This window comes from Zootermopsis nevadensis, unplaced genomic scaffold, assembly GCF_977971745.1.
Source record: "Zootermopsis nevadensis isolate Lab colony 2312 unplaced genomic scaffold, Znev_1.0 Znev_ptg000061l, whole genome shotgun sequence".
NCBI classification, from domain to species: domain Eukaryota; kingdom Metazoa; phylum Arthropoda; class Insecta; order Blattodea; family Termopsidae; genus Zootermopsis; species Zootermopsis nevadensis.
The window spans coordinates 11,357,737-11,378,187 of record NW_028259192.1 but is presented as its reverse complement, the minus strand read 5'-3'; the positions used below and the strand labels follow the sequence as shown (position 1 = coordinate 11,378,187).

Below are 20,451 nucleotides of genomic sequence, written 5' to 3'. Positions count from 1 at the left end.
CTATTCACAGATGAAGGATAATGTTAAAACTGATTTTAAAGAAATATGCTGTTAGGCTACGAATTGGATTTGCCTCAGGCTAGGCCCAGAGGTGTGTCGTTTGTCGAGCCTTCGGGTTCCATGAAAGGCGGTGACTCTCTTAGCTAACCGATTTATTTTCTGTAGAAATGCGCATGGAGCTGAGTATTTAACGAAATAAATAATTTCTGACTGTGTTCAGCGTGATATCTGTCATGCGGTTAGTTTCATAACAGTATATTTCTGTCTCAAATAAGTGAACATAAAGGGCATTTAGGTACTGTAAGCGAAAATAAAATTGCAGTGAACGAATTTGGAAGATATTAAGTAATTACTTCTGAGTACAACGTGAACTGTCTAATTTTTTTAATTATCTTATTGGGTGGACCAGTCTACGGCTTTTGTTTGTCAGTTTTTGCATGTTACAACAAACAAGCCCGAAGCGCCGTCATTCGCCAACGAGGGGAGTCCTACCTCCTCAGACCGACGTTCCATGACAACTGACCTACATGGCTTCTAGAGTACCTGAAATTATATTGTCAGAACTTCTGTTTTGCGTCATTTGTATTACCTTTGTAACCGCCCACCCGTTTTTGCACTTTTATCTCGACTAGCTGAGGTGGGTTCGGCACAGTTTGTTATAGGATGCTTCATGTTGTTGTTGTTGTTGTTGTTGTGGTAGGCGCATGAGATCTATTACTCAAGGAACATACGTGTGATAGGAACTTGCGTGTGGAATGATGCAACTATCTTACAATGTCTAAACCTTATTATATTATAACACACGAGCTACACGTCTGCTCCAGACCGTGCCATAAGCCGAAGTCCCCTTGATACTTGCCGACGCGAGAGAACCGGACCTCAAAAAGAAAACAATTACTTCCCACAAGCTATTTTCGTTTCTGACCATTGTCAACAACACGTCACAATCGCCAGCTCGCATAGCATACAACTGGATTTACAATCTGAAGTCCAGTTCGTATCCATCTCAGGTAGCCTGTCGGGAATTGAACTCAGAACAGGCTGTCACACCTTCTCTGTTGGGATGTGCGTTAGTTAATATGTAATACTACTGTAGCATAAATGAAGATAATTAAGTCAGTGTTTATTTGCGGACCTACCTTATTTACAATGCTTACGTAGTGGAATCGTTCTAATCAAACAGTTATTAAATTGAGGTCAGATTTTACACTCGGTAATTAATTAGCTTATGCTAGGAAACAGTAGGAACAAATTTGTAATTTACCTCAAAAAATCATGTTGTCTGCTCTGAAGTAGGTGGCAGATGTAAACACATGAACCTTCTCTGATTTCCATCTACTTGGTTTTCGTAATTTTTAGGTAATTATATTGTGACAAGCTGATATGTTACATCAGCTGAAAGTAACCATGTGTCTCGTCAAAGAGTGTGAAAGCTAGTGTAATGCACGGAAGGAACTTTTGTTTGGCGGTCGCTATTGAGCCAGTCTTGAAAGATTACAAGTGGATGGAGATATTCAAAGGCGTAAGACGGGTGCTGATGCCGCGTTTCTAGGGCAGCAGTCAACTGGAACATGTGTTTAAATTAAGGAAAAGATCGATCAGCGCACCGGTAAAACTGAAAATTTATCGTCGATGAATTGCATCTGGAATAAGCGTAATGTAGCGATGCAAGAATAATTCGAGATCTGTATGAAGATATTTTATTCTATTGAACTCGAGGAAACGTGTGCTCGTTTGAGTAAGATGTACTGAAAAGCAAACCGTTTCTGTAGAGAAGTAAGGTAGTAAGATAAGTGTCTTAAGTAGTATGCGATTTTTGTCAAAATGTATTATGAAATTGTCATATTTCTACATCCTATTTAAGGAATGTTTTAATTACTAATATAAACTTTTCAGCATTAGCCTGTTTTTGTGAGATGTTTCGACTGAACAGTTCCAATTTTTGTCAGGTGACCACGAGAGGTGGAAATTAAAAAATATTTTTCTGAATAACTAATTTGTTTATATGTTTCAAAGTTTCTTGGTTTATTGTTCCAAGTACCTGAAAAATGAGAACGATACTGGCTACTTTAGAAAACAAGGCGGAAAATGGGAAGATAATACCAAAGTGGATAAACGATAAATGGGTTATGAATGTGTTAATGGGATTAATGTACTTTAGAATGCGGGTTAATGACAGCTCTTGCGAACACTAATAAACATTCTGGTTTCATAAACTGTGACAAGTGTCTTGGTTATCTCAGCGACTATTTGATTCATACGAACGATTGTGCTACATGGCGTTAGATACACCATAACGAAATTCATCACTCCAGGAATTTGTATCTGACACATCAATTGGAAAAAGTGGAATTTTACGGCCCCCGAAATTACTTTTACCAAAAAATGAAACTGGGTAAGTGGCCAAGCGAAGTACAGTCTGAAATGCAAACGTAAGGTATTCGACGTTATTTTCCGTAGTCCATATACGCATAAGACGTGACTGCGTAAGAAATGACGGCCTCCGTCTTCGAACATCGAGTATCTTCTCCAGGTGCCTCGCAATTAAATCTGGGACTCTAGGTATACAAATAGAAACGCTAGTTGTTTGTAGTAGGCGTAATCTGATCAAATTCTGTAAAATAAAACGGCATTTGAACGTCTTTGTCGTCGTCAGAACAGCTCCTAAGAGGTTTATGTGCCTGTGCTTTGATTTTCCCGTAATCTTAATGTACGAGGTACGTGTTCTTTGCGCACAAAATGAACGCATAAAGGGGAGTTGGCCAGTCCATCCTTGTCACAGAAGCTGCTCTTTCTGGACTTTGTAGAGGTGATATAATGGGATCTGTATAGAAGTTGGCCGCCGAAATTAATTTTTCTTATAATGCAAAATGAGTTTATTTGAAACCTTTATAGCGTACGTTTATATTATACCGCAGGCAACCTAACGCATTGCATGACCATAAATTATAAAAGTAAAATCCGTCTTTTGTGCTGAGTTAATCTTTTCATGTATAAATCGCCTGTCTGTATGCACTGTCCCGCACTGTTGTTATGCTGGAGATGTTGCCTATACCTCACGGCGTTGAAGTGTATGGCTTACTTCTTTGCAACTGTTATTAATTTTGCATGTAATTATGCATTGCATTGGTTGGCACTACAGCTAATTTAAAGTTTAAATTCTGGAAGATTTGACTGGTGGCGGGCTATTTAACACGCCAGAGCACTGCATGTTATAGGTTTTGAGACTGCATGTGTTTATATTCTTATAAATGCCCGAGGTGCGATTTTGACTTGAAACCGTGATTACCCAGCCATTTAAACACGCATTTGTTATTTGTCTATGTTGCGGCACTGTATCAACTGTTGGCGCGTTACGGTGGATTGGGAAAGTTATGAATGAAAGAAAGTGATAGTGTCGTCCGTTTCTTGATGTAGCTTGCTGGCTTAGAATTTTATACACGTAGCGCTGAAAGAAACGTGGAACAGATGAGCCAATTTTAGATCTCGATTCGGACTGAGTATCTCCTAGATGTCGTTAATGAGGCGCATTGCAACTATGATATCCCACTTTATTTTTTATATTTGGTGACAAAACACTAATTAAATAAATAATCATGAATGAGATAATCTGTAACACGTTTGTCTCGCTTAAACAATATAAACATGGAAGATGTTTCGGACAAACTTGAAGATTCTGACGAAATAAATATTTTATATTTTTCAGCGTATATGTTGACCCGAGTTTAAGAAACGTCTTCTAGTCCATTGTAGTCTTTCTATTCTTGTGTGTAGACCTACGGAAAAATAGTAGTTCCTTCTCTTCACATTGTACTGCAACAAATCCGATTTTGTCCAATAAATTGGTGGAAATAAAATAAACTGTATTGGTGGAGGATTTACTTTCATACTGTGGATTCCCAGGCTTCATCTTGTTCATGAAAGGCCCTGACTAGCACAGAAACTGAAGTCGAGGTTCCCCTAAATATATTTATAAGTACGGGATCAGTGGAACGGATTTATTTTTGTGGGGCACGGAGATTTGTTTATTTTTTGTAAGACGTTCATGGTATAACAATGAAAGGAGAATATAAAATAATTCAATTTTAAGGGATGCATCCTGTTATGTGCTGATCTTTAGGTTAACAGTCCATCTACATACAATTTCTGTGGTTGTCGTCTCAGTGTTTATTAAAATCGACTTCATATTTCGACCTTAATGGGTTATCTTTCAGGGTGCAACAAGAAAGTTCCATTTTACCTCCACCTAAAGAGCTTTTAACTCAGACATCTTGTGCATTCTGATATTTTTAATGTTTTAACTAACATCGTATGAAGTAGCCATAATTTATCTTCTCCCTTATATGTTAGCATATGCCTTTAACCCTGAAAATAACATTATTTCTACTCTAGGTCAAACTTATTATGCGTCCAAGTACGTATTTATAACGAAAACTTTAAAACAATCGCACGGGACCATGCGAATGTTATCTTTTTGAGATATGTTTACAAATTGTCAGCCATCTATTTGTTTCGAACACTTAAAGAGAACCACCTGAAGATGACCTATTGAGGTCGAAACATATAGTTGATTTTAATAAACATTGAGGCAATAGTCGTAAAACTTGAAGTGCAGACGGACTTCCATCTTAATGAAAGAATTCGCCCAGCTATGAATTTCACAACTCCCACACAGACCCAATTGAATTGTTTTCTCTGTGCGTGACTCTAACCATCAGGCAATTGAGAAGTCTCTGTCAACATGAAGTACTATATGCGTCGTTATTATTCGTCCATGGAGCCGCCGTCTCATTTCTTGCCCGTGTTTATTGATTCGTTCAAAGTGGTTTAATCCTAGCCTTACGTTTAAATTTTGGCTCGCCTTTTTATTGTGAATTTGACTGTGCGAAGTATAAAGTAGGGCACTTCTAAGTTTAGCCATAGCTTTTGCAGTTAAATTGATATAACTTCCGCCTATTGTGCTATTTTGCTGTCGGCTTTACATGGTGCAAACCTAGTTCTTTCAAAGAGCAGAGGAATATTCTTATCTGTAGATCATTATTTATATCGTTAATTTATATTTGCTATGGAAGTTAATTTTTAGTGGCATTTGTTAAGTTTTCGTCCTTAAAAACCTTTGCAGAAGAAACTTATTTTGAACCAGAATCAATGGAAAATTGTTGATGTGGGAATTAGATAAATTTGAGCTTTCTCGTAACGTTTACAGTGTTGGTTTCGGAAATTATTTCAATAGCCTAAACTTTCGAGAGGGAAAGTTTCTCTTTCTTGAGTAATTGTGAAGTTAAATATTAATTATTCTTTATCACAAACGTGTAAGTTACTTGGCTTCTGCGGGAATTTGTAAGATATATTTTTTTATTTGTTAGAATAATTTGTTAATCGATGCAATAAGACATGTGGCCTGATTGAATATCTCGGTATACACATGTATTTCGCTTCAAACTTTTTATGAAAGCGTTTACAGTGTTACGGTAGGACATACATTTACCTGGCTTAAGTCGAAGTGTTGTTGGTGCAACGACAGTTACTGCCGGGAATGTTTACGCAGACTTTTGTTAATTTTGTACAACGTATAATAATTTTTGACGTAAATACGTCTATATGGAAGGGTCAGTGTCATTCCACGAAAAAGTATAAGGAAAAAGTGCAAGGAAAATGTGTAAGATGGTTACCTAGGAAATATCAACAATTTGTAAATATGAACTGACAACAATGTTCAGCTTGCATGCATTGTTATGTTACCTAGGAAACGTCATCTGTTTACTCGGCATTGTTGTGTTTCATAACTGCCGTCAACAATCCGCTTTCGTTATTGCGGAAAGATCTGAGCTGTGAATCGCTTGTAGAAGAAGTGCGTCGTAGAGTAGATAATTTTGTGCTGTTAAAAACGTTTTACAATATCACAGGTACTTATCTTATATAAGAATTATTAAGAAATCTATTGTTGCGTTAATTTGTTGCGTCATACTATGTACAAGATGGATGACATCGAAGCTAAAAGACTCCATAACGCAGAATATATGAGACAGTACAGAAAACGTAAAAAAATAGAAGTATTAAGTAATGAACCTAAAGTTCCCCCCCAAAAAAAACCCCAAAAACTAATGCTGAACATACAAGGGAATGTAGGAATCGCAAGAAGCAAATAATATTAAATAATGAACCTAAAGTTCACAAAGAAATACCAGAAACTAGTGCTGAACGTAGGAGGGAATACAGAAATCGCAAGAAATGTCGTCTGTTTACTCGGCAATGTTGTTACCTAGGAAACGTTACATTACATTTCATTCCCGGCGGTGCCCGAATTTATAACTTGTGTTGGGCAAGGCCGTGGTCTAGGCAACACGGAGTTTTCCTCCGGGGTTTCCCCGGTTTCTCTGTGGCATCCCAACAATTACTCCATTCACACTCACACAGAAGAAGGCAATGGCAAACCACTTCTGGGTCATCCGCCAAGAACGTATATGAACAGGTCCCAGTCCGAGAAAAGGATGGAAGGATCCTGTTCATATGGACCTGTCGTCAGACAGAACACTAAATAAAATACATTTCATTACATTACATTACATTACTTTACATTACATTCATCTACCACAGACCCATCTTAAGCGTAACTAATTCAAGTTAAATAAGCAAAGTCTTAATCAAACTTTACTCAATTGTAAAGCATGTATAAAGGAAATATTTAGAATAAAGCCAATATATAAACTTCCTTTCCGTATAGACGTATTTACGTCAAATTCTCCGGAACCGTGGTTCCACTGTCAATTTTTAATTATATAAATATTACATAACACAAATTAATTTTCGTGAGTTTACTGTGTGTGATTGGTGTACATTACAGACGCAGAAAATCAATAGATATACTAGCATTTTGAATGGCAGAAAAATAAGTTTTTTAGTGTGGATGCAATTATCTCGAAACAATGATCAGTGGCTTGCCTTTGTACTAAGACGGTATTTAACGTCCAAGTTCTGCTGTTATGGTCAGTTGCGGTACGCGGCTGAATCTCCGAATTATCGATACCCAGTCGACTCACTGTAAAAGCCTGGTCGTCCACAAGTGGATATGGGACGCAATCCGCAGAATAAAGAAACTGGAATTACGTGCAACTTGAAACAAAACGCCCGTGTGTGCTTCTATTCTGTTTACATAGATCGTTCCAGAAATAGAATGTATAAGAGACTATTTTTAGGTGTTTGTTTAGTTAATTAATCTGGAGTTCTAGAGATTGAAAGGGACGATACGTCAGAGTTTTGCGCGCGAAATTTTAGAGTGTAAACCGAGGGCTTTGCTTCAAGAAGACTGAGAAGGAAAGTCTTTAATTAAGTTCTTCAGTAGCACTCTTCTTAATGATCTTGGCTGAAACTCGCTTTTTGATGTTTACAGCTACCCGTAACATCACGATGGAATATTTCGGGGTTCAGGCTTTGTAATAGCAAAATTCATTTTGCGTCTGTTCTCTTATAGTTCCTGAAATTATCCTTACTCTTACATTATCCCTCTCAGCTCATGTTCCTAAATCTGCACTGAAAAGCTTATGTAGACCTTATTACAAAATATACATAAGAAACAGAAATTACAAGATGATTGAAAATTCTCGCAACCCATTCCTGATGACACATCCTGCGTGGGCTCTTGTATAATCACAGAAATATTTTATTTTTATTAATAAAGTCCACCACCAATAAATATTTTAACATGGGTTGAGTGACTTTTCGATCACCCAATGGAATAATTATCAAATAATAATGTTTACTAATCTCACCCCATAAATTCTAACCGTAACTGACTGTTTATTTGGCATTCTCATATCAAAAGTTTAAAATATAACACGAGGTAATATAACCCGAAATATTCTAATATATAATTGCTCTTGAACCATTACGTCACGTAGCCTTGATTAAAACCTGCGTTGTTGGAAAATCACATTGGTAGACATTAGTCTGCATGATCGAAATGCAAGTTTCACGTAAACTTGGGGCTAATTTAAGAAAATATTGTGTTGTCTCTTGAGTAGGTAGGAAGTAAGATGTGTTATTATGCGCACCGCACCACGATGGCTTATGGAGTTGCAGTATAGGCTCACGCATTCTTAACCTCTGTACTAGATGCAGGTGGATGACGCTCTTGTGGACAGAGCCCCGGATTCTCATTAAACAGGAGATCGAGTGAGCATTAGAGTCGATCTCGATGTTATGACTGAAAAATTCCTTCTCTACTCTGTACCTGTAGTGATCACAGATATACGGACTGTGTTTCTTAATTACTTGTTCTTTGTTTATATTGTTTGTTTACGTCATTGTTGAACAGAAATATGAGCTGTTAATGGTATATTTTAGTTCTGTGCATGTGTAGATATGAAGTCCATGGAACAGAGTCCTTGTGAAGCTAATATCCGCACAGCTGCTAAAGAAATTCCCCACATTTTATGGAACCCCGAAGATCCATTGTCCTGTTCACAATTACGCTTTACTGGGTTCCTTTTTTGAGTCAGATGCATCCAGTCCACGCCCTCATATCCTGTTTCTGTAAGACACGTTTTGTTAAGATCCATTTGAATGATATCCTCCCATCTGAGTCTAGGTCTCTAAAGTAGCGCTCTCTCGCTCTCTCTCTCTCTCCCCCCTACAGGCATACAAACTGAAATTCTGTTTATTTGGCTCCTCTCTTCTGTGTGTGGCACATGACCCGCTCTTTTCTGTCTTGCGTGATTAGGTCCCTCTAATAATATTTCGTGAAAAGTAAAAATGATCAAACTCGACCTTTCGCTTTTGCTTCATCCGTCTTATTATCCACTTCAATCTGTTCTCAGCACGCTTTAATCCATGTCCTGTTATTGTGAGAGACCAAATCTAAGACCCTCACAGAAGTGGTAAAATTACATTTTATATCTCTGGTCTGTTCCAATTGTTTATAAACATTTTGACTTGTTATATTTCCGAAAGTGTTATCGGACACCTCTGTTTTGTGATTTTGTTCTGCGTTGCGGTAACGAGACAGGCTAACGTATCTTAATTTTCTCTTCGTTTCTTTCTGTACCACTCATTCATAGCGTCCAGTAGGGCTTCTGTGTTATGGTATTTATGTTTTCACTTCAAATATTTGACGTTGGAATGAGAACGAGTCGTAAAAACACGAAACCCTTAATACCAGTCGTAACTGACAGCCGCAAACAACTATTCTTGTAAATATATGTTACTTTTTATGTGTTGTTTGCACAACTGCATGACGTGAACTTCTGTGATTTTCGCGTGCCGAAGTTTTCTTCTCCGAAAACACTGAACTTCCCTATAAGTTTGCAAGAGAATTTAATTTTTATTTACGTCAGCATGATACATATACATGTATATTTACGTGAGGAATTTTTACAGCCCCTACCTGAATTAGAATTTTGTTTTCTTAAATAAGAGACTCTTGTAACAGAAGATTCGTGCACGAAATAAAATATATACCTGAATAAAATCTGAAACATTTTTAGATATTGTGAATGTTTATCTGAAAGGGAAAGGTAACATTTACGTCTATGCAATATTTATGCAGTACTGTTACTTAGGAGAAATACATTTGTACGTGCAATAAATCACATCGAGGCCAGTGAGTGTGCAAAATAGCAAAGAATGCATTTGAAAAATATTTGTATTCAGTTTCAGTACACCTTTCGGCTCGTGGTTAATTCAAGGTCGAGAGTGTTTTTCGATATGTGTTTGTATATGCGCATATATAGGATAGCTGCATATGGCTTCCGAGCGATTCGGCCAATTACTAGGCCTAATAACTGCAACCAGACTTACATCTGGCATTATTAAAATAATTTAAATTTAACTCGACGATATTCGAATTTTGTGTGTTTGTGCGTATCAGCATTATCTGCTTATTTGCAACTCATTTCTAATGGTCGCTGGTTACGATAGCTAATTCCACGTATTTGGTCATGATAAAGGTTGGAAGATAAATTATAAGCAGATTGAGAGCAGTAACGTAGCGGGATTGGCAGTTTCGATGCAAACTGAAGCATTATTTATGGGCTGCACCATCCTAGTACTGGTGTTGAGGTTTAGGAGATATATTTTATGGAGCACAGTGCAAGTCTTTGGGGACAATGTACAGCCTTCTCTTCGCTGCTCTTTGTCGCACGCCGTGTTTCAGCTGTGGTGACTCCGTTTTACGTTGCCATCCATCCTCAGCGTAAGACGACAGTGGTATTAAATTCCGTTTGTAAATCTGATTATATGTTGAGAAAGTTTAGTACTTAAATAGAATTTACTTATCATTGTGTTAGAGCCGTATAATACAGCCGTCGACTCAGCACCGAGTAAGTTACAGTTGCTGGATGGTACCCTAATGTACTACACGACCGCATGCTTCCAGATTCGTACCTACTTTCCCAGTTGAAAGAATATGTGGTTAATTAACACGAGGAAACATCTAATATAAGAATATCGGAGTTGTAACATGTAATTATTCGGCATATCAATTTCAGCGTTATATTGCATTCAGTAGTCACCGTGTTTCGAACTTTCTTTTTTATTTCCGTCATATAACCCGGGAAGGTCATCAGTTCGAACACCCGTTGTAATATGGAATAAAGACTAATGTTTTCAAGTAAAATATAACAGTTGTTCTGCGGGGCTGCATAACAAGAAATTAAAAAGCAGAAAAAGGCAACTTAAATTATAACTGAATATTACGATATGCAAAGTAGTGCAGTAGATGTGTGTGTGTTTGTTTGTGTGTATGTGACATTCGACACCACATTAAAATGATTATCCAAAAGTGTTACCATGTCAACTCAATTTTCTTTGGACGTGTCATATTTGTATTATCTTGTCACACGAATGAATCTTATTAGTAGATACTAGATATGTCGTTGTACATGATGGGTGTAGGTAATTAACGCTGTAATTTAAGTATTTATTTCGGTATATATTGGATTACTGGTATAATATTACAAATTTATTACAAGGTACTCGAAATGTATGGCGGTATGAAAACGCTACCCTTTAAATATTCCCCTTCTTAACATCTGAATGTACCATGTAATTACTATATCATGTTGGCGCTGTGAACTTCATTGAACTAGCGAATTGGTTGAGGGAATTGGTCGTATTGGGAGATTGACGTGGGGTGATGGAATTTTATCGGAAGCTAGTCAGAGTTCGTGTAGCCCCCGGATTGATGAATGGCAGGTTAAAGACTGGTCAATCGAGGACTTTATCTTCCGTCGGTCAATACCAGTGTCTGAAAATACATGCAATCTTAGTTTCACATTCGTGTTTTGATGGGCAAGGACCCGTGTATTTTGCCAAATTCCTACGCACTTTATCATATCATTAATATCATGTTCGTGTCTTCTGACTTCGCCATTATAGGCTAGTACACTGGCAGCTCAGTAGATTTATAATTGAGACGTACTTTGTAAAATCCCGGCCGGGTTACCTGATGCCCTGTTATATTTTTTGTACCTTACCTATCACAGTTAATGATTGTCATCGCACAATTCAACGTTACGTAATTGTATTTGGAACTGCGTTATAAAATACCTAAGACCTAAGTAAGTTACTTAATTTTTTGTAGGTTTAAAGAAACGTGTCGAAATTCTTAAACACTAGTTACGATCTTCAGTTTAGTTAAGGTCGTGAATCGAGTTGTTTCCAGCGGCCTAATTCTCACTCACTCTCTTGTCTTTATTGGATCGTTCCAATTAGGGTTCTTCGCTGTAATTGGTTTTAGAGTGAAGGAGCTGGTGAGTGATGAGTATTTAGCGCGAAGGTAAAACATCAGGCCTCGTTCATAGCCGTCAGCATCCTTCATCATTACTACACACCGTGAACTAATTTCATCCTTTTAGTATGCAATATATCGTGTTTAATGCACAAAAGTGAAACTTCAACTGGTTATTAGAAATGTGGCAGTTTAAATTATTTTTTAGGCCTGCCTCGAATATCTCAAACTACTGTATATGAATTTCATTCTTTGTATCTTCTGAAAACTGAAGTGGAGCGTGTTTCGTACGTTTGGTATAAACTCTCTTTCAACCAGTATATGAAATTGTCAGTATTTATCTTACCACTGGTAATCACCGATTCTTAAATGGGTCTTAATGTCGTAAAAAGGGGTATTTTTTACCGTATTTCCTCGATTTGAAGAAGCTCTTTTTCGCATTTTAAAATTTCTGAAATCGGATTGCGTCTTACATTCGATTGCGTCTTAAAATCGAGAAAATACTGTAATTTGCCTGACCTGAATGCTAAGAATTTTTTCCAATTTGGACACAGTCGGGGTTATTTGTCAAAAGTGTCACGAAAGAATCCTTGTTTTCTATTCAGCTGTTTACTTCTGACTGAGGAAAGGAATGTGTGCTTACAGCTGATGGCCTGGCCAAAATCGGGAACAAGATCTTGTTCCTGGATCCGTCGGGTTAGTGGAGGGGGTCTGCTTTTCCTAGCAGCGAACTTTACTCCGTTATTTCTGTGTCGTTTGCCTCTCGCTCGATTAATTAGCGAAGTATATACACCCTGCGTATTTAAGTTTATTGCTCTTTCTTTATCAGACTGCGTTTACGCCTACGTTGTAACCCACCAGTTTTATACCAACTATCCATTACGACTACGTTAAAAAAGTTGAGTAAACACGTAGTCGAACATTAATAGAAAAAAGATCATACCCAGCCGATGAACTCGTTCCGTTGCCAGTGTGGTTCCGACTCATTTTGGAAATTTCCTCCGGTTTTTATGTTTTATCGTTATGAAGACATGTTTTGACGTAAATGCGTCTATAAGGAAGTGTCATTCGGCAAAAAAGTGGAACGAAAAAGTGTAAGATGGTTACCTATGAAACGTCGTGTTTACTCGGCATTGTTGTTACCTAGGAAACGTCATCTGTTTACTCAGCATTGTTGTTACCTAGGAAACGTTACATTACATTACTTTACATTACATTCATCCACCACAGACCCATCTTAAGCGTAACTAATTCAAGTTAAATAAGCAAAGTCTTAGTCAAACTTTACTCAGTTGTAAAGCGGGTATAAAAGAAATATTTAGAATAATGTCAATATATAAACTTCCTTTCCATAAAGACGTATTTACGTCAAATTATCCGGAACCGTGGTTCCACTGACAATTTTTATTGAAGAAATGTGTATCTTCTGGGTAGTAGAGCTTTGTAGTCTGGTAGAAGTTTACCAACGTTCCAGGCCCCTGCTTTCTGCCAGACTTCACGGCGCAACAACCCAGAAGACAGCCATCTTCGGACTTATCGCCGTGTGACTCTTGAATCCTATGAAATAAAACTAAACTTGATTTCTCCACTCCGATTCCGTCGAAGTGCCAGGTCAGACGACTGAGGATATGACAAGGCGCTTCGGCACATCTCGATGCAGATATAACTTCAGTGAACTGATTTCCAGAGGAAATAGGAACTTGCCATTACAAAAGCCACACGAAGTGCTCCGTGGTATGATTTCGGCCAACGCGGGACCCTGAAATAAGGTGCAGGCTATATTAATAAAGCTTGTGAAGGAATATATAATTTTTTATCTGCATTTTTATTTCATAATTAAAAGTTTAATCAATTCCTGATTTTCGTCATTATCCGGAAGGGCTTTTAATTTTTCCAGTGTCGTTTCCTGTCCTTTAGAACATTCATGCTTTATTATCGAATTTCCGTTGCATGAAAATCTTGTGGTTTCCGTTTCACCCACGGCTTGCCCACTCGCCACAGACGATTTAATGGAGACAAAATGTGAGTACATTTTTACCCTCAGTATAAAATATATGTGCTGGTGGACTTTGTTACATATCTCCTTGCAGATTAAGTTAGTGTTTCTAGAACCCTGGTTATAGCTGTTTTAAATTTGGATATATTTCATTACCCTCTTCACATATTTTTTGAGTATGTTAAGGATAAGACAGGCGAAAAAAAAGAACGATTTTGGTAGGAGTACCTTCGAAATTTTTTTCAGGAGACCGTTGTGTAGACGAAAGGATGTAATTAAAATTGATTTAGATAAATAGGTTGTGGATACAGGACAGCACTGTACAGAAAGACGAAGACAAACACGCATGATTTGAGCGAGATTCGAACTCGCGTCTTCTACATCGCGACCACTATGATCATTATTTTAATTTTCTATAATCGACAATAACATGTAGAATGCTGTGAATTCTAGCGCAAGTTAATAATATAGGGCTCTGAAATAAAGTCGGTAGGCCCACATTGAAAGAATTCGCATCTTTTGTCATGGTAAACTTTTTAACAGCACGGCAGCCATTCGAAAATTATCTTTGACTTTTAGTTTAACAACTATAACTAATGAACCATTGTTGCCAGTCATCGAAATATTGTATGGAGTTGGACCATGAACATACCTACAAATTAGGCGTGAAATATTGTTTAGAGCAGTGGTATTCAACCTGGGGTACGCGAAATTTAAAAATATATATATTATTTTATGATAAACACTGAATAATCAGTAATGTCATTTATTTAATTTGTTTTAGATGTAGATTATATACTATGTATAACTTGAATTATACACCAACAACTTTGGGGGTACAAAGTTGAAGATAAATTATATCTGGGGGTACGCGAACAAAAAAGGTTGAACACCACTGCTTTAGAGGGCAGGTAGAAACATGCTGTTGATGCGAACCTTTATTTTTATGCCCTACAAATGTAACGTAAACAGAATCTGTTTACAATAATAAGATATTCTGTAATATATAGGTCTAACAGTAATAATAGCAGACAAAACAGATCATAATGGTCATTACATTCTGTTACATTTATAGTTGCAGGCAGTGTTAAAATATGTGACCCGGGTGGTATTCGTTAACCACAGTAGGAATACCAACAGTAACAACGACAGAACGCGTTTAAGACAATAGTTATTTGAAAGGTTATGCTAAGATACAATAAATATGTACTGTATTTATTTTTCAATCCATGATCTTGTTTGTTTGGACAGAGAAAGTACGTACAGTGAAAGTGGCGTGCGGGCCATGGTTCTGTAGGAAGCACCAAGCACCTGCCATGATGGGGAGTCTCATTATCGGTTGGATTATTCTTCTCCCTGAATTAATTTCAACGTGTTTACTTTATCCATCAAATTATCTATCATGAGCGAGGCATTGAACCGCAGAAAATACACGTTAAAATTATTGGTCAGAACCGTTTGTTCCTTTGAGTTAATTCAAAACGACGTATTTGTTTCTCGTCATAAGTAAATTATTGTTCCAGACTCGGGGATTTTGTTTTCTGGGTTGTGACGCCGCCAGTGGGTGGTTACCAAAGTTTCGGTGGAAAGTATGGCCTCGAGCTGTACGGTCGATGTTCGTATTCTGTGGTCATCTTCTAGTTAACGAGTCCACCATTGGCGTGTACGAGGAAGTGCATTGTATCTGATGGATGTATTGCAGCTTGAACTGTTTCCCGGAATCAGGAAACATTGATATATTATCTTCTTGCCAGCGTCACAGAAGACAGTGGAAGTTAAAGTCGTTACTTGATATGAGTAGCTGCAAAGTAGGTTTTCGTGTTTTCTTTCGTGTCTCTTACGGCTTGTTTTAACTAATTATGGGTTTGATTTTCGGTGGGCGCTACTCATGACTACAGCAGAATCTCTTTGAGCAGAAAAGTGGATTATTTGTAAACAGATTCACCAATCGTGAGAAAGGAGCAGTACTCATGAATGTCATTCAAAGCCATTGACTTCCGACTTCTGTGTGGGGGTTTCAGTTCTATAGAGTTGTATTAGGCTGTGGGCCTGTTAGGTACTAGACGGGTAATTGATGTAGAATTGCTTTGCTCAGTTTGAATTCTAATTTTCACGTCCTGTTTTATAGAAGGCGCCGGTAAACTATTCAGTACACGTATCATATTAATATTTAAAATGTTATCGTTATTTTAGAAGAGGAAACAAAGGAGAAACATCATAGATTTGTCAGTTTGTTTCTCTAGTGTATACAGAGCCAATTGTTTGGGGTTATAGCAATAAGGTATAGTATAATTATCCATCCAAGAAATTAATTCTTGTTACAAGTGGAGTCGTAGTTTACGATACGTTGGCGCAGTAGAATTATGTCTCGGGTGTTAAACATGGGTCTTTGAGTGCGAGCCACACTCTTTATGTGATGAAGTGTATGTCTGAAGCTGCACTGTTTTCTAATATAACGTTTAATTTACTTTTTGAAAGTCCGAATATGAATTTTATTTGGATTAACATTATTATGCCCGATATTTTGGCTGTAAAACGTAACATCCATTTCTAATCTTGTGTTGTAGGAATGTATGCCTAAATATTTGCATCCACTCTTATTAGAATCTGAAAATTGAACAAAATTTCGTGTTCTCAAAAAAACCCTATAATTTTGCCCATTGTTTCTATGGGAGTGAAATTTGGTCTCTTTCATGAAGATGAAACGTAGATTTAGGGTGCTGAGATTATATAGACCTAAGAGAGTTGATGTAAAGCGAGGACGGAGAAATTTGTATAACGAGGAGTCTGATAATGTGAAATATTCGCCAAATGTTATTAGGACGATCCAGCCAGATAATATGGACGGGGGCACGTAGCTCGCATGGGAGATAAAAAATGTGTACAAAATGTGAGCACAAGGGACCGGTTGGGGACGTATGCGTAGTCGAGTATAAAATATTAAACACGAGTCCTAAATGAGTATGATCTGAGGTGGACGGAATTTATCTGGATTAGGGTAAGGTTTATTGGTGGATGCTTTTGAACAAGGTAACGAATATTCGGATTCTATAAAATGGCTATTTTTTTTACTAGCTGATAGATTATTGGTTTTCAAGGAATTTTATTCGTGTAGTTAATTTTTTCGCTTTTCACGTGTGCTCATCACCGTACAACGTTGCCAGTGTGTAAACAAATCAACGTTGAATATTTCCCCCCCATGTTCCTTACAACATGCTGGGAACGACGGATTTGTTCGTTCGTCTGACACATCGTGTTTGATCGCGTTGAGGCAAAGCCACCGCGTTGCATGGCGTCTGATCGATCGACCTCGCTTGCTAGCGCGTGGGAGGGTGTTCAGACGGGGGAGGTGGGCGCTCTGACCCAGATTCACGTGCCACCTGTAGCTGGGTCTTCTTGGACATGAATTAACTTTTAAGGTAAGGTTAGGACATCCTGGGATTTGTGTGGGATTAAGCGTCCTGTGTGTGGGAGGAGAAAAAATTAAGTTACCGGACGTGTTATTTCCACGTGTGATGTGCTAATTGCCGAGTGTAAGGTTTAAGCATTATGGCATTAAGATGTATAGGGGAGTGGAGGTGAAGCTCGACACATTATTAAAGTAGACTCTAGACAGAGCTGAGTGATTAGGTTCACGCACGGCCTTCTAATGCTGGGGGAAGAATCCCCGGTCCAATGTGACATTGAGGAATATCGGGGGACTTACACACATACATGTGACATATAAGTTGCAGTCAACATTCCTACACCTTCTGAAACCTTTTTACTACTATTCCGTAAAATATTACATCCATATTTCATTTGTGATTTGCTGTAACAGATATTTCTGACGTATGTATATGCACGTACACGATAAAATGTTTTTTTGTACTCGTAAATGACGCAATGTTTTCGTTAAAGAGTGGAGAGTAATTTCGCCGTCGGTTGGTTTGATACAGGCATTGGAGTTTGAAAGGTAATTAAACGCACAAGGCTGCACCATATAGTACATGATTGACATATTGCAGTGTTAAACAATGAATCCAGTGATGTTTCTGCTTACCAAGTTGTGAGCAGATTTTAAACGATTTGGTCAGAATTTCACCGCGATGTTTGGTAGTCTTCAGCCAGCATAGTGGCCCTTCATCTTTTTAAATTTGTCATAATTGTTGTAGTCACTTATGCTAATTAGCCTGCTCCGTTTTTAAATATCATATTAAAATGTGACAGTGAAAGGTGTTAAAATCTCATCATGTTTTGAAAGTTGTAAAATCGAAGTTTCATGCGATAAAGCCTGTGAGAAGGGTGATGGGGAAATTGTTTCTGTTGTGATTAGGAGAAGTGGACTGAATGCCAAACGCGTTAAGGGAATTTTATCTTCATGGCTTGCCTACCATTTATTCATTTGTTCTGAAACTAAATCAGATTTGATCTTTTCGTTAACTCCCCTAACACTGTCAAGAACTCTTGCATATTGTACCTTACTCATTCCAAATACAAAATTTGTGAGCATGGAATATCACGTATCTGATTATAGAAAGAATTATATAATGTATGTGGCTGGCTAAGGGCTAGGCAAGCGGTGTTCGATTCCCGGAGGAGGTAGGATTTTTATCTTTGCCAAGGCATACAGATCGTGTATGGGATTTAACCAGCCTCCTGTTCAAACATATGCCGATGGTCTTTTCCGTGTTTCTCCGGGAATATACTTGGATAGGACCTTATAATACGCCTACCGTATTTCTCTAAAAAAGTAAAGTTTGTCCCACTATACGCCATGTACGCGTTTGGGGTGAGTGGAGGTATAGCTCCTCTCTTCCTTGACCTCGGCACTAGATGGGGGTGAGTGGTCAACATCACGCCCCGGCCAGCTTTACTCCCGGGAAAGGACCCCGGTACCCATTGTAGAGGAGGCTGGGTGGGCCCCAGAGCCGGTCTGGACGCAGAGGCTAGAGGAAAAATCCTCTGCTCCCGTCGGGGATCGAACCCCGGTCGTCCAGCCCGTAGCTAGTCACTATACTGACTGAGCTATCCCGGCTCATACCGTATTTCTCTATATCATTCATAATTTTACCATTTCTAGTGATCACACCATTCAAAGCTGCATAGTCTGTAATCTCTGCAATCAAAAACGTATCGAACAGCCGAAGAATTGATGCTGTATAACCTATGAGTTTCGGAGTGAGACGACAGAGAAGCGTCACTGATTACTGTGCAGTAGTTGGGACCAACCCGTGCGCTTCGCCTAAATACATATACTGTGCGAACCAAAAACATTACTAGGAGACAGCGAGCTACAAAGCACTGCCGCTGGGAAATAATGTCATAGTTTGGACAGCGTGCGTTTGCTTGTCTGAAACCCCTCACCCCTCCCTGATCCCTTTGCTTGTAACTTGTAACTTGTAACGGACGTAGATCGTACAGTTTAGTTACGGCTACTGTATATATAAGGTATCGTGAGATTTGTAAGTGGACGATGTATTGGAATGCTATTGATGAAGACGTGTAGTCTTGAAGAGGCAGTTGGACAGAGTCGGGTACACACGTACTTGTTCAAGCAAATGGTCCTCTTGAGGAGGTTAAGTGGAAAGATGCTGGTCGTATTGTGTCCGTGGCAAGGTGTATGTTGTGGTCGGGCTTGCCAGTAATTGGATATAACGGTTAGTTTGCTCACGAATGACATCTTTCCTTTAATTATGATTTACGTGTACTTAAAGCCTATTGCCTCATCCATACTATACAAACAGTATCAGACCATTGCGATCTGTGGTAGGCTGGGCTTAATTTCTGCGTACATCTAACGCAGTTGTGGAAAATATTTAGGTTGGTAATTTTTTTTTCGTGTGCTTGTCTGCGTATCCGTTTGATATTCTATGTATATTTTGTTTCTAAGCATTTTTCGAGCTTCCTCATTATTTTCAGCAGTTTTATTTATTTGTGTTAGCACCTGTTGTTGTTATTATTATTATTGTTGTTGTTATTGTTATTGTTGGCGGCGGCGGCAAGCGTGCTTTTTCGTGTTAATGTTTGTAATGGTTTTAAATGTTGTCCTTACTTGAATCACTTGGCTTTCGCATTCCTACTCAAAATTTTAGAGATTTTTATTTGTTTCTGTTGGATTTTCAGGTAAAAGTTGTCCCAGTACTAGATGTTTATGAGTCGCAAATTCCGTCAACAAAGATGGATATTTAGTAACCATTTGGTTAAACTTAATCATGTTTTAAAATAATTATGGTTTTTGACTTTTTGTTTACTGGCATTTTATTGTGACGTATCTGTAATTCGTCGTTTGGTTGTTGATGCAGCACGGTAAATTAAATAATTGAATTGAACTCAATTAGTGTTATATAATCGGCGCACTGCATTTATGAGGTAATTTTGAAGTCTTCTATTTTTGTAGGTTGTGCTGTAATTTTGATCGAATTACTTTGTCAAATTAATTATAATAGTTTATATATGGTAAGAATTTTAAGTTAAACCATGCTTGTGCGAATTGCGGTAAAACACATTTTCATAAATGTAAATAATACAATAGCGGGTTTACCACGGCAATGTTTAGCCTTAGGGTTGTGGCAAATAACAACGAACACTGTTTATAGCGCCCCGTGGCAAATGTTTTTTTCTGTCCCTCGCTTCTCACCCCACAGCCGTCATACTAAACGTGTTCAGTTGCTACTGAGTTCCTGCTTTGTCAGATGACAAAAATACCACTGACATATTCTGCTATTGAAATGTATAGAATTTGCCTATA

At 38.1% G+C, this 20,451-nt stretch overlaps 1 protein-coding gene and 1 long non-coding RNA gene across 8 annotated transcripts in view; one reads left to right on the top strand and one right to left on the bottom strand.

The window, feature by feature from the left end:
• S6kII (Ribosomal protein S6 kinase II) overlaps positions 1-20,451 on the top strand; it is a 155,195-nt gene that overhangs the window by 41,712 nt on the left and 93,032 nt on the right. The gene's annotated exons all lie outside the window — the stretch shown is intronic.
• LOC110838929 (uncharacterized) lies at positions 11,018-12,801 on the bottom strand. The gene is made up of 2 exons (XR_002546284.2): positions 12,669-12,801; positions 11,018-11,242 (listed from the first exon to the last, which is right to left on the bottom strand). It is a non-coding gene; the product is annotated as an uncharacterized LOC110838929 (long non-coding RNA).